Raw genomic sequence first — 16,304 nt, 5'->3', positions numbered from 1 at the left:
TTAATTAAAATATTTTATTACTGAATATAGAAAACACATACTCAACAATATATTAGTTTTTGAATAGTGTAAGAAAACCTGTATACATACTACTCAGCTTACAAATTCTAACATTTGGTCTTTTTTGTTTTCAGTTTTCTTTTTTATGTTATTAAAGTGTACAATTTAGAAAGTTTTGACTTAATGTATACACTCTTGAAACCATATTTACAATCAAGAAAATGAACATATTTATTACCCTCAAAAGTTTGCTCATGACCTTTTATAATCCCTCTTACCACGTTATCTTCACCCCTACCCATCCCCAGGCAACCATTAATTTTGTCACAATAGTTTCAGTTTTCTAGGATTTTATGTAAATGGAATCATACAGTATGTGATCCTTTTAATCTGGCTTCTTTCACTCAGCACAATTAATTTGAGATTTATTCGTGCTGTTAAAAGTATCAGTAAATTATTCCCATTATTTTCTGAGTAGTATTCCATGGTATGACTGTAGGAAACTTTGTTTATTCCTTTACTGTTGATGGACATTTGGACTGTTTCCAGTTTGGGACCATCACATATAAAGGTGTGATAAGCATTCATGTTCAAGTCTTTATGTGGACATATGCGTTCATTTGGTGGTGGTGGTGGTGGGGGGTAACTGCCAAGAGGGTGGAATGGTTCAGTCACATGGTAGTTTACTTTTTAACTTTTTCAGGAATTGCCAAAATGGTTTCCAAAGCAGTTAAACCATTTTACATTACTCCAGCAGTGAAGAAGAGTTTTGGTTGCTCCACATCCTTCCGACTCCTGATATGGTTAAACTTAGTAATTTCAGAGGTCGAAAAGGTATGTAGTAGTATCTTATTGTGCTTTTAATTGATCAGTGGCATTGAGTGCCTTTTAATGTTTTTATTTGACATTTGTTTATCTTCTTTCATGAAATATCTGACCAAGTCTTTGCCCATTTTTTATTGGACTGTTTGTTCCTTATGATTGAGTTTTAAGAGTTCTTTACATATATATTCTAGCTCCCAAGAAATAGTAACAAATTATAAAACAAATTATAATTGTACACCTAGAAAAATATTGTTGATACTCCCAATTTAAGGAAAAAGTAAAGACTTCTACAATCATCCAAGAGAAAAGTTGGCACTTGTAAAGAAAGAAAAACATGACTGATTTTAGAAATTTTCTTTTCTATTAGATGCTAGAAGAATTTGGAATACTGTGAATAACCTGAATATTTAAAAGTAATTTAACTTATTGTTTTAAATATACAATGTATTTGAACAGTTGAAAATTCAAAAGTGAGAGAAAGGTGTACAAGGGAAAATTCTTTTTCCACTCCTGTCCCTAAGCTTATCCAGTTAGCCTGTCCATAGGCAACCAACTTTTATCAGGTTTTTGTATATATATGTCCAGTTATGTCCTATGCATACATATGAAAATTTATTTTCACAAATAATGAAATACTGTATATTGTTCTTTACTTTAACTGAAGTATAAATCTCAGAGATTATTCCTTATTAGTATAATAATAATTCTTTTATGGGTAGATGGTTTCCATTACATTAGTGTATTAGCTAACTATTTCTGTGCAATAAACCACATCAAAATGCTGACAAAACAACAATTCTTTATAAGTATAGCTTATGCATCTGTATGTTGGCTAACGATTGGATAATCTGGGATGGCAAACTCTGCTAATCAGGGCTTGCTCATGCTTCTGCAAATTGACTGGTGGGTTCTACTCTAGGTTGGGCTTGTCTGAAAACAATTTTGCACCCAGTGGTTATTATCTTTCTCACAAGACCAGTGAAATAGCTTTGGTATGCTCTTCTCATGACAATAGTAGAAGCACAAGAGCAAGCAAGCTGAATCCATGTAAGTCCTCTTTAAAATACCGCTTGTATCACATCTGTCAACATGCTATCAGGAAAAGCAGATCACATGCTAACACTGAGGAGCAGAGAATTATACCCCATCCACAATGGAAGAGCACTGCAAAATGACCTGGCAGAGGGCTCGTATAGAGGGGAGTCTGAAGAAGTCAGACTATGATGTAACCTGCCACAAACTGATATACCTCAATTTATTTAAATAACTCCCTATTACAAACAGGTTGATAATTACTAATGAACACACATGTCATTTTACACATATGCAAGTATATATCTAAGATGAATCCTTAGAAGTGTTTTTAGGATATGAGCTTTTGCAATTATGATATGTGTTGATAAAGTTCTGTTCAGAGACCACTGTAGCGATTTGTATTCCTACCAGCAATGTTGGGAGTATGTTACAAAATTTTTTTATCTTTGCAACTCTGGCACATGAAAATGTAATTTTTGTATAGCTCTAATTTGTATTTTATTGTTTAATTCTAAGTCAGGTTGACAATATTTTACATGTTTAAAAACCATTTATATATTTTTAAAAACTGTTTATATTTCCTATTTTAATCTATTCATTCAATTTTGTGCCCATTTCGTTCCAATGGTTTTTAAATTTTTCTTAATTGATTTGTTTATATTATATAGAAATCACTGGATTGGTGGTAGTACAGTCGATAGAGCGTTGACCTGGAACAGTGAGTGCTGAGGTCCCAGGTTCCAAATTCCAACGTCACCAGCATGACTGGGCTCGCCAGCTTGAGCACAGGGTTGTTTGCTTGAGTGTGGGATCATCGACATGATCCCATGGTTGCTGGCTTGAGTCCATAGGTCACTGGCTTGAAGCCAAAGGTCGCTGACTTGAGCCCAGGGTTGCTGAGCCCAAGTCACTGGCTTGGTTTGAGCCGCCCTCCAAACCCCCTGTCAAGGCAGGTATGAGCAACAATCAATGAACAAGTAACTGAGTTGATGCTTCTCACTCTCCTCCCCACCCTCTCTCTCCTGTCCTGTCTCCCCACCCAAAATCAATAAATTTTTTAAAAATTAAAGAAATTAACATTTTATTAAATTAAGGGCAATCTCTAAAACAAGGGCTCCTCTTAATTACAAACAAGCTGAACCACAGGCCAGTCAGTTTAGTAGAGAGAATCAGTGAGAGAGCCAAGAAGAGCCCTCCTGAGGTCAGGACCAATCACAGAAACTAGCTTTAAAACCTGTCTTAGCTCAGACTGTCATAACAAAATACCATAGACTGGACAAATCAAACAATATAAATTTATTTTTCACAATTTGGAGCCTGGTAAGTCTAAAATCATGGTGTCACCAAGGTAGGTTACATTCTGTGGCCTCCTGTCTTAGCTTGTAAGCAGCTACTATCTCTACTCATATGACCTCTTCTTTGTGTGCAAGAAAAATGAGGAAGCTGTTCCACTTTAAGGATGGATTACAAAGTAATTACAAAATCACAATCGTCTGCTTTAATCTTAGTGCATTTTGAAACAGCTAAATCTATCTGATGCCTTCCTAGCTAATAGGATTTTAGAAAAAATTTTTAACCTTTCAGAAAAAAAAGTTTAAAAATCATCTCATAGCACTTTTTATGGAAACTGACCTTTCTTTTACTTTCTTCCCTAAAGAAAAAAAAGAAGAAGAAATTACTCTATATGAAAAGGAGTTAAAAAATAATAATATCCGATGTAGGTTTTTTAATGATGTAGATTTAATATTGGGATATTTACTGTATCAAAGGAATTTAGCTTGGTACTTCAGCAGCTTGGTTTTATGAGAAGTTTTGAAATTGAAACAAAGCTTATCAGAGCTCACATAAAGAAAATATAATTCTAATTTGGAATTTGTGACTAAAATAAGTTTTTAAAGAGGTTTCTAATATATGTTCTGTATGGCTAATGAGACAAATTTTATCATAAGCAATTTATTATAACTTTTTAAGTGTTTGAACAGAATTTTTAAAAAGCGGGCTTATAAGATCACAAGTTGTATTTCATATGAAAAATAGAGTTCCTAGTTATTTGAACATGAAATATTATTTACTATAATTCTCAATAGCTTTGCTGAACTTGATTTTCTATTAAAGTATCTGTTATAAATTCTTTCATGTGTATAATCTTATTATAAGTTGATTTTGGCTAAGAGAGAGAGAGAGAGAGAGAGAGAGAGAGACCTAACATATATTTTCATTTTATGGTAAAATTTTTATTGAGAAAATACTTTCATGCTCAAGAAAACTGCAACATTCTATTGTCAATACAAATATTTTACAATTCTCGTTTCCAATGTTTGTTTTTGTACTCCTAAAAGTCTATGGGTTAGAAACAGACTAGAAGACATTAGATTTTTTTAGTATAATCAAGAATTAAAGAAGTGTTCTGCTTTGTCTGTTGGGAGCATTTTTAGAGTCCAGGGTAGTTGTCACTGAGTTAAAGGCTGACTCAGACCTCTCTGTCTTTCCTAAACCCAAGTGCACATGTCTGCTTATGACTAAAGTCCACAAGTAGGCTCACAAGTGGACTCTGTTTAAAGAAATTTGCAAGGCATGGAGTTTAGCCTAGGCTCAGCTATTATCACAAGAAATAATAGGTTACTTAGTGCAGAAATAATTTTTCTATCTTACAATTTTCATAGCCTTTGGTATTCTTATGGATCTTTTCTCTTTCCACCTTGACTTATGGTTACTTACAAGCAATGCTCATTTCCCCTACTGTGCTGTAAGTAAGAGACTGAGTTTCACTCATCTTTTTTATATCCATACCACTTTTCTCAGGGGCTTAGCATATAGGGGTTACCTAATTAATGCCGCTTGAATGTGGAATCATTCAATTAACTTGTCTAACTTCAAGGGTAGTAATTTGATGATGTCAAATATGTATTTAGAGATAATTTTGGCTTTGCCATGATTATAAACATCAATGATACAATACTTAAACTTGCTCTATAGATCAACTTAACTTATATGCAACCCTTGTTGACTTTCTCTGTCTTGGTCAGTTTCTCAATTAGGCAGTAGCTCACTGATATTTCCTGTAAGAGAGCTCCTTGATGCTTTAGTATCCTCCGGAGGCCTGCAGAATATTCTGACACTTGTCCTTGGAGAATATGCCGGTTCACTACTGACAGAAACCCACAATTTTGCATTGGAGGCGTAAGGTTACCAGTATCTGCAACACCTGGCATGTCTTCCTGAGACTGAATGGAGATATTTGCTCAGATTATTTTATTTTTACTAATAAGAGTCCATGATCAAAAATAAAACAAAAACTGTAAGGTCCTTTTGTATAAAGGACCCTACACTTTGTAAATGTATAACTATCAGAGCTTATCATGTTGAAGTCTAATTCTAGGGATGAGAAAAGTGAGTTTCAAATAGGCTCAGTAGCTTTACCAGGATCACACTGCTGACTGAGGGTAAAACAAAATTATAATGCAGTTCTTCTGATACTCAGTTCAGAAATCTTTCCACTCTACCACATAGTGTAAGGCATCTAAAGTGAGCCTCCCTTGGTTTGGAAGGCATGCTTTTCTCCGGCACACATTCTGTTCTGTCTGCTCTCTGCCTCTCTCTCACCTATAATCTCCCTTGGCTCGAGAGTCTTTGTATTCTTGACTCCTTTATAATTATTGGCATTAATCCATTCCTGCATGTGGACCTCTCTTTTACCTTCACTCACTGAGTCTAAACCATTTACTCTCTTCATCCTAAATGGCAGTTCATACTGTTTTCTTCTGCCTTATAGCCTGGTCTTTTCAATCTTATGCAACCCATGGTCCAACATGACAGAGCTAATACTCACCAAGGGGTATTAGCTAATACTCACAAAGAGGTCCAGATCCTGCTCCCAGGATCTACTTTTGCTTTGAGTTATAAGAATGATGCTGGTTTTTTTCTTCACTTGTTGTTGGACCAGTGAACTCTAATGTAATCTCCAGCTTCCCTTTAAACTCTGAACTAATTTTGGTTCTGAATTGCTATAGGTTTAGATGAAGGGTTGGAGGAAGCTGAGAATATGAATTTTGTTCAAGTTTGTGAATTTAGTGGCCATTGTATTTTCATGGAAAAATAATTAGGACTTCAGTATAAAATATAGAAGCAGAGCAAAAGGGAACATAAAGAACTGCAATGGTAAGAGCATGGATTTAAAGCCAAACTGTGATCTAATTCCAGCTCTGCTATTTATCATCTGCATAAACTTGGGAAGTCAAGCTCTGGCCAGGTAGTTCAGTTGGTTAGAGCATCATTCCAATTCACCAAGATTCAGGGTTCAACCTCCAGTCAGGGCACATACAAGAGTTAACCAATGAATGCATAAATAAGTGGAACAACAAATTGGTGTTTGTCTCTATTTCTCTCTTCCTCTCTTTCTAAAAATCAGTAAGTAAAAATAAAAAATAAACTTGGGCAAGTCTGTTTACTTTTATGTCTGTCTCCCCATCTCTAAAATGGGAATATTAATTGTACCTACTTTAGAAGAAATTTGTGAAGATGAAATAAGGTAATAGAGCTAAAGCATTTACATTAATGTCTGGTAAATATCAGGTGCTATACAAGTATTAGAAAATAAGGTAATCTGCAAGAAGTACAAATGCTGGGTAGATATTTATCTATTCATTTAACAAATTTCTGATTACTGTATACAAAATTGGGCTAGGTATTGTAGGGAATACAATACAGTACAGTAAAAGGAATGAGATAGGATGAGGGTCTGAGCTAAAAGCAGCAGAAGTAGTAGTGGAAGTAAATGGACAAAATTTCAAATTTAAAAGTTAGAATTCACAGGATATGGTAACTGATTAGATGTGGGAGAGGAAGAACAATGTTTTAAAATAAGGGAAGAATAGGCTTTGAATGAAAGTTAATGAGGTTGGTTTGAATATTTCTAGTGTGTGGCTCCTATAAGTAGAGACGAACATGGAGCTCAGGAGAAAGGCGCCCTGGAATCCCAGCTGAGATGATTGTTGAGGACACAGGACTCACTGGATCACCCAGGAAGGCATTAAAGAAAAAGAAAATCCAGCTTAGTCCAACATTTAAGAGAGAACAAGAGAAGGATAAATCAGAGAAGTCAGAAAGATTAGTTAGAATTGTGGAAGCACCAGCAGCCTGTAATAGCATGGAAGGGAAGCATGTGGAAAGGTCCAAATGTCCCACCGTGGCAACAGCTGTGGGAAAACTGAGTAGGATAACGATTGAAAATAAATCCTTGGATATGATGATCAGGCAATAATTGGTTACAGTGAGTTGGTAGAGACATTACATGTGGATAATAGCAATGATTTAGTCAGCACCTACAGGATGAAACTGGAGTTTCTATGTTGCCACTCAGTGTCCAACTTGCTGAGCCACATACTAACACTCTCTGAGCCTCAGTGTTCTCATCTGTATACATAGGGCTACAGATGATGTCTAGCTCATTGGATTCCTGGTTTAAGTGAGATAGTACATAAAAATTGCACAGGCTTATATTATGTGTGCCAGGCTTACACGTATTAATGTACTCAATGAATATTAGCTTTTATTATTAATAATGACATCTCAATTGGTTTAGGAGCAAATGGGAGGTGAGGACATGGAGCTTTCTCAAGAGATTTACAAGAAAGAGAAGGAGAGACATGGAGCATTCATTTGAGTAGGAAACAGTGTCCCAAAAGAAATATTTTAAATTCTAGACTGGAAAGAGGCTTGAGTATGTTTTCAGGTAAAGGCAAAAGAGCCAGTAGTTGAATAAAAATACTATTATAAGAAGTGGAGGGTTCTTTATTTAGAGAAAATTTTCTCATAACAGATAAATTTCACAAGGAGATAATATGACAAGTACAATAAATCAGTAACAGATAGCAATATTTGAGTTGAAACATCTGCAAGTGAATCTAATTTATGAAACCACCTATAATTTGTTGGCTTTTCTTAAGCACAGTAATTTTTTCCTCCTTTGGAGTACTTTCAATTTACAATGCTTTACTGCTTCTGAAATGAATGTGAATTCTGGAAAGACGGGCGAGAGTGTTGGAAGGTTTATTTAGATGGAACATCACCTCTTCCCTTTTTCTTACAGTTTTATTAGCCATGTAAGAATTGGAAAGATGAGGGAGGGATAGAGAGAGAGAGAGAGATGGAGCACCTCAACAAAGCAGGCAGCCTGCCCCCCCCCACACACACACACACACACAAGCAGGTTTCAGGCTGTAGGTATTGGCTACAGGCATTGGCTTTGGTAAGTAGGACACATTGTTAGTCATAAATATTCAGCAAAAAGCCAAAGAAAACAATAGATAGATATCAGTGCTCCCCATCCCCCACCCCATGGCCAGAGAAATGGGAAGAAGGGAAAACAGAGAGTTCAAGAATATTTTCAGCTCAGTAGATAGCTTGGGTCAAAAAATAGGTACGTCCACCATTGCATGTTAAAGAAATGAGACAAACCATTGTAACTGCTAGCTACTCTTTTGAGCTTTGACAGAATCATCTTACACTTGTTCTACTGAAAGCTTAGAATAACTTAACAGCTACATGTTCACACTTTTGCCTAGAGTTGATCCTGCAGATGGATGAAGATCCTTTTAGCTCAATTCTCTAAAAGGCCCTAATCCCAAGACTTCCTTCCTCCAAAGGAGTTCTGGTGTCCTGGTCAGTGAAGAGGGAGGGAGTCAGGGAGGGAAGGTACCTCACCAGATTTTTTGCTTTCACGGTGGCAGCAGCAGCACAGGACTACCTTCAGCAAAAGCTTCTTTGTTGAATTCTCACTTCTTGGTCCTCTGAAAACAGAATTCATACACTAAATAGTGCTGAGTTGCTGATGGCTGATAATGGTTTATTATTATATTTCTTCAGGCTATTTACATTTGAGCAAGAGAAAGTATTCATTCTGAAGGTAGGAATTTTAAGAACTCAGAATGCTCTGGAAAAGATGTGTAAAGACTTAAGACTCCAATCAGCACTTTAACAATTATTTATACTGCTCACAAAAATTAGGGGATATTTTATAGCTTCAAATTCATTTTGAATATATATACAACAAGCTCTTACCTCTGACAGTTCCTGTCAGGCTACAAGGCTGAGGATACTAAGAAGAATAATCATGTGACCAGTATATTAGTTCTCAACATTGCCTAGAAAGAAAAGTCTTCATGACCTAGGAAAATAAAGTGAAATCACCTAATCATGGATTGGCTGAAATGATTAAGTGTACCTTGTACTGATATTTCCCCCAATCCGTTGGTTAAAAAATATATTGCCAACAGTTATTCTAATCTGAAACAAGGAGAAAAAGAAATAACGAGACCATAGCTCATAGAAACTGTTTTCTCTAAAAATAAGTCCTCAGGCCACCTTCAGGAAATAAAGAATGTTTATTGATGGAAAATTCAACACACAAAAGCACTGAATATGTATTTCTTAGGTAGTAACATTTGTAGAAAAAAAATTGTATAATAACTATTGTGAGCAAATAGAAAGGAGATAGTAAGAAACTACTAAATACATAGAAACAAATATGCAAAATAAGTATATACCCAATGCATGTGTGTGTGTTAGTGAGGATAGAATGTGGAGGAAAGGCATAATAAATTACCAAATATTGCTTTGAAGGAGAGACAATAGCAATTGGTATTTATATAGGGCAATTGCTTTCACACACACAAAAAAATTTTTTTTTTAATTTTTAATTTTATTTTTTACAGAGACAGTGAGTCAGAGAGAGGGATAAACAGGGACAGACAGACAGGAACAGAGAGAGATGAGAAGCATCAATCATTAGTTTTTCGTTGCGTGTTGCAACAGCTTAGTTGTTCATTGATTGCTTTCTCATATGTGCCTTGACCGCGGGCCTTCAGCAAACCAAGTAACCCCTTGCTGGGGCCAGTGACCTTGGGTTCAAGCTTTTGCTCAAACCAGATGAACCCACGCTCAAGCTGGGGACCTCGCGGTCTTGAACCTGGGTCTTCCGCATCCCCAGTCCAACACTCTATCCACTGCGCCACCACCTGGTTAGGCCAAAAAATTTTTTTTATTTGATCCTTACAATGACCCTAAGAACTTAATTATAACACTAAAATCTCAGGTGTAGGAGAGATCCAAAGAAAAGAAAGGTTTATCAGCAAGTGCGTAGTCATGTACAAAACATCTTATTTCAAGTATGTACCACTGCCAGTCCTATGTATTTAGCCCAGGATTATCTCACACATGTGTGAAATGATACATATATGAAGTTATTTGTTTTGCATTATTATTTTTTTTAATTTTTTTTTATTTTTAGAGAGAGAAATAAGAAGGGAGGGGAGTGAGAGAAATGAAATGCATTGACTCATAGTTGTTTCACTTTAGTTTTTATTATCATTATTGATTACTTCTTATATATGCCTTGGCCAGGGGTAGGAGCTTGAGTCCCCTTGCTCAAGCCAGCGATGTTGAGCTCAAGCCCATGACCTTAGGATCATGTTGATGATTCCACACTCAAGCCAAAGACCCTACACTTAAGCTGGTGAGCCTGCAGTCAAGCCTATAAGCCCACACTCTAGCCAGTGACTTTTGGGTTTGAACTGGGGCTCTCAGTGCCCCAGGCCAATGTTCAATCCACTGTGCCACCACCAGTCAGGCATTTTTTTTGCATTATTTTTAATGGCAAATGTTTGACACAACTTATATGTCTATCAATAAAAGATTGAGTAAATAAATTCTGGCCCAGCCATATATTAGACTACTATGCAGCTGTCAGAATGAAGTGACTTTGTATTGACATGGAAAGATCTCTGTACTAGTTTTCTGGGACTGCTGAAAAAGGTGCCACACACTGTGTGACATAAACAAATAGAAATTTATTGTATCACAGTTCTATAGATTAGAAATAAAAAATCAAGGTGTTGGCATAGCCATGTTCCCTCCGAAACTTATGGGGTGAATTCCTCCTTGCCCCTGCCTAGCTTCAGGTGATTTCCAAGCAAGCCTCAGCATCCTTGGTTTATAGCTGCATCACTTCAATATCTATCTCTATCATCTGTCATCGCATAGCATTCTCATTGTGTCTCTGTGTCCTTGTAAGGACACCAGTCACATTGGATTAAGGGCCCAATCTACTCCAATATAACATTATGTTAACTAATTACATCTATAATGACCTTATTTATAAATAAGGTCATTTTCTGAGATACTGGGAATTAGGACTTCAACATATTTTGGGAAGGGAGATACAATTCAATCTATAACAATCTTTAAGGTTAATCAGATGAAATATGTGTTAACTAATTTTTAAATCCCCTTTCACAACTATTCTTTAGTTTCCTTGAATCTATTTAACATTTAATTCCTTCAAATATTAGGAGAGTATTTAGATCTTTTCTTCTGAGATGCTCTGGCAAGATTAATGCTAGAGAGAGTTTACTCAGTTTAAGGGCAGTCCAAAATATTAAGTAGAGAGAGAGAGAGAGAGATGAGAAGTCAGGATGAGACACTGGGCTCAGAAATTACTGAATCAGAATCTGAAGGAAAGCAGATACATACAACAGAAAATAAATTCATATTCCTCAACAGGATTATCATGGATGAGATAGCAAAGTAGAAGCCATGGCCAGAAGTAGCTATGTTAGCCCCGCAGTTGTGACTCAAAGTGCAGTATTTCTTAAACCTACAAATCATCTTTTCTCCTTACAGATTGCTAGGCCCCTCTGTTGAAGAGTCTGGTTCAGTCAGATTGAGGCCCTGGCTATTAAATGTGAATGTTTAATACCTGCAGAAATTTTGGAAAACACTAAAGATCAGAGAAAGAGAAGAGAGCACCTCTGGTGTTATCTCTTTATTATCCTGACCTGCTTAAAATTAAACTCAACCCTAAGACATAAGCAAGATGTTCACTTCAGGCCTGTCTGGTGCCACACCATTCCACTGATATCCTTTATGCATTTCTGCTTTTCCCAAATAACTCTAATAAAAGAATGTTCTGGCACATATTTTTATTTCACCCTGCATTATTTAGTGCCTGTGGGAAGATATTCCATAGAGTTTCAAAACAGAAGTAATCCTGAGAGATCAAGATCTGGAATGGAACTGGTAATGGGAGAAATAAAATTACTTCTTGGGATAAAAACCAGGTATTTTACAGGTACAGAAATAGGAAATATACTGTTGATAAAAATGTTTCAAATTGTATTTTGATGCACTTTGCTTTGCAAGAAATGAATAGTATGCTGTCTAAACAGCATGGGTAGTAACATAAATTCGAGAAATACTAGTAATTATTCCCTGCTTAAAGATTCATAATGCACATTATCACAATTAAGGTTCTAAGAAGTCCTTGATTTAAAGAAATTTATTTAGCTTTATTGAACTCAGAGTTTATAAAATGTACTTGATATAGATCATTTTCTTAGATTTTACTTACTAAAGTATTTTTGCAAGTCTAAGATTACAAGGAGTATAGTTTGGGAAATACTACTACAAATATGTTTACATCTCTTTTGCCAAAAGTTTGGAGAGTAGTTTGGGAAAGGAAATGTTTTCATAGAAATGAAGTCAGCTGAGTGGATGAAATACGGCTTTATAGGAGCATATATTTATTTTACAAACATTTATTGAACATCGTTTAGAAGAATAGACTAGACAAAGTATCTAAAAACACCCAAAAAGGTCAGAGTAATGGCGGAGTAGGAAGCGATACCGATAAATCTCCCCCAAAACTCAACAAGATCTTCAACCAGAAACAGAAAAACCTGTACTTGGAGCTTCCAGATGCTTCACAATACACCCGAAGGTATGGTCGAGTGAAAAATTGGCTAAATATATAACCAAACCCCGAAGGAAATAGGGAGTAAGAAATGCTCCGCCTTCCTCACTAACCTAAACAGGGCGGCTTTCTCTGGTAACTGTGAATATAGAAACTGAGGCAGGCAAAGGGGGTGAATACATCCAGGCTGCGGCACAAAGGGCCGAACCAGGCTGTGGCACGGAGATCCTAGCCGAGGAAAAACTGATCCTGTGGCAAGCCGGGCAATACAAGCTAACACTCGCGCCAAACCCAAACAAAGAAAGACAAGCGGGGCAGCCATTTTACCCGTTCTCCTGGTTGGTGCGCAGTTAGTGGGCGAGAGATTTCTTCCTAAGCCCCGGAAGTGGGTGTCCGTGTTACCCCACAGAGAGGCAGGGTCAGAGGCCTTTCTGTGGGCCGAAAGCAGAATCTCTGGGCAGCCCCAGCGCCCTGGGAAAGCCGCACATGGGAGGGAGCAAGAACTAATTCCAACGGTGGAAATTTTCCGTGCTGGTGAGGGTTTCACTCAGAGGGAAACGCGGCCGGCCTCATATCCTGGTGTGCGCGCGCAGATAGGAAGTGAGCGATTCCTCAGAGTGCCTCGGCAGTGCGCGCCCCTGTTATCACACAGAGGGGCAGAGTCAGGGGCCTTTGTGTGGGCAAAAGCGGAATCTCGGGCCGCCCCAGCGCCTTGCAAAAGCCGCGCACGGGAACGGAGCGAGAGCAAATTCCAACGCTGCAACTTTTCCATGCGGTTGGGGGTTTCACTCAGAGCGTGAGACTGCTGGCCAGATATCCTGGTCTGCGCGCACAGATAGTGAATGAGAGTTTCCTCCAAGCGCCCCGGAAGTGGGTGCCCGCCTGTGTTATCGGACAGAGTGGCAGAGCCAGAGGTCTTTGAGTGGGCGGAAAGCCCGCCTGATTATGCTAGCAGCTCTGAATGACTGAGCCTTACTCAGAGCCCTGTGCTGAGTGGGAATAGAGTGGGGAGTTGCCAGCTCTTTGAACCTCTTACTATCTAGGCAGAGGCAGCAGCAACCCCATAGCTGGATTATCAGGCTACTAATTGAGGAAGGAAAGACTAGGAGAAAAGCTCCAGGAACATGGACTCTCTCACTGTTGGAGCCTATAAATGCTAATGAGCCTCAACTCCCAACGAGACTAAAGCACAATACATGACATTGCCATAGAGACTTATCAACTGCAAACCTCTACCTGAGCGTGCCAAAGGGGCAGAACCTGGGGTACAGAGTCACCGACCAGGAAGAGGGAGAGAAAAGAAAAAGCAAGAAGATAACCTCTCAAAATCAAGAATAATCTGCTGACTTTATAACCTATCCCATTTTATTATATTTGTTCGTTTGTTTCTCTTATCTTCATTCTTGATACTTTTTTTCCTCCTCCAATTTGGCCGATTAACTCTCTGCTGGTCTTACTCTCTCCTCTCCTTGAACTACACTACCCATAAGTGTTACATCTCCCATTATCTTTTTTCTCCTCTTCCTTTCTCTCTATGAGGATTGCACTCCAAAACCCTTAACTCTCTCTCTCTCTCCTTTCTTTTTTCTTCTTTTACTGGTTCCTTCTTTTTTTCTCTCTCTCTTTCTTTTCTCCCTCTATATTAGTTTCTTCCTTTCTCCTTTACATCTCCTCTCATTCAAACCTCAATAACAAACAAATTCTCTTATCTGGGACTCAAACTTATGTTTGTGGCATTTTGGGGGGTTTTTACTTCACCTTTTTAACTCACTAGCAGTGCTCCCATCCCTGGCTCTCCATTTTATCTAGTTCTTGTTCCACTAAATACAATAGTATTTTTTTAATTTGTCCCCCCATTTTCCTGTTTTCCTCTTATTCCTCTCATCATAACTCTTAGACAACCAACACCTAAAAGTAAATCATTTTATTCTTGACCCAAATTTTTCCTTATTTGATTTTTGTGGGTCCATACCCCCCCTTTTTTTTTTTTTTTTTTTTGCCCCTTTATTACTTTTCCCCAATTCAGGCCCTCCATCACAGACATTGTTTGTTATAATTCACAGTTCACCACAAGATTTTCTCAAGAAAAAGGGGAGAGGAGAGGAAAGAAGGAGGGGGGGAATAATTTCCTTTTTTAAAAAATTATTCTTTTATTTTATTTTTATTTCATTATTAATTTTTTTAAAAAAAACGACTCTTTTTGATTTTTTATTTTTAACTTTTTATTCTTTATTAAATCTCATTAATACTATCAACAAAACCACCCTCAGATGCCATTAAGGAAGAGAAAATCAAATATCATGGATACAAAAGAAAGAGAGGTAACACAGTTAGATGAGGAAAAATCTATGGAGAAAAAATTTAATATATTAGAAACCTTGGAGCTAAATGACAGAGAATTCAAGATAGAAATCCTAAAAATCCTCCAAGATATACAAGAAAACACAAAAAGGCAATTTAGGGAGGTCAGAAAACAACTCAATGAACACAAAGAATATATGTCCAAAGAAATTGAAACTATAAAAACAAATCAAACAGAGATGAAAAACTCAATTCACGAGCTGAAAAACGAAGTAACAAGCTTAGCTAATAGAACAGGTCAGATAGAAGAGAGGATTAGTGAAATAGAAGACAAGCAACTTGAGGCACAACAGAGAGAAGAAGAAAGAGACTCAAAAATTAAAAAAAATGAGATAGCCCTACAAGAATTATCTGACTCCATCAAAAAGAATAACATAAGAATAATAGGTATATCAGAGGGAGAAGAGAGAGAAAATGGAATGGAGAACATACTCAAACAAATAATAGATGAGAACTTCCCAAGCCTCTAGAAAGAACTAAAGCCCCAAATTCAAGAAGCAAACAGAACACCGAGTTTTCTTAACCCCAACAAACCTACTCCAAGGCATATCATAATGAAATTGACACAAACCAACAGCAAAGAAAAAATTCTCAAGGCAGCCAGGGAAAAGAAGAATACAACATATAAAGGAAGGCCCATTAGATTATCATCAGATTTCTCAGCAGAAACTCTACAAGCTAGAAGAGAGTGGACCCCAATATTTAAAGTCCTGAAAGAGAGGAACTTTCAGCCACGAATACTATACCCATCAAAGCTATCCTTCAAATATGAAGGAGAAATAAAAACATTCACAGATACAGAAAAGATGAGGGAATTTATCATCAGAAAACCCCCACTCCAGGAATTACTAAAGGGGGTTCTCCAATCAGATACAAAGAACAAAAAAAAAACAGAGCCACAAGTAAAAGCTCCAAGAAGAACACAATAAAACCAAATTTAAACTGTGACAACAACAAAAAGAAAGAGGGGGAGAAGATGGAGATTAACAGTAGCAAAGGACAATGGAGTGCAAAAGTACTCACAAAATAGTTCGCTACAATGAACAGGGTAGGGACCCTTTTCATTACTCAAAGGTAACCACCATTGAAAAAACCACCACAGAAGCACATGAGATAAAAAAGATAGCAACAGAGGAAAGATGTATGGAATACAACCAAATAAAAACAAAAGATAGAAAAATGAAAGAGAAGGATCAAACAAGACACAAAACTAACAGAAAGCAAGATAAAAAATGGCAATAGGGAACTCACAAGTATCAATAATTACACTAAATGTAAACGGATTAAACTCACCAATAAAAAGGCACAGAGTAGCAGAATGGATTAAAAAAGAAAA

This window comes from Saccopteryx bilineata, chromosome 1 (assembly GCF_036850765.1).
Source record: "Saccopteryx bilineata isolate mSacBil1 chromosome 1, mSacBil1_pri_phased_curated, whole genome shotgun sequence".
NCBI classification, from domain to species: Eukaryota; Metazoa; Chordata; class Mammalia; order Chiroptera; family Emballonuridae; genus Saccopteryx; species Saccopteryx bilineata.
The sequence above is the reverse complement of the archived record's forward strand: the minus strand, read 5'-3'. Positions refer to the sequence as shown.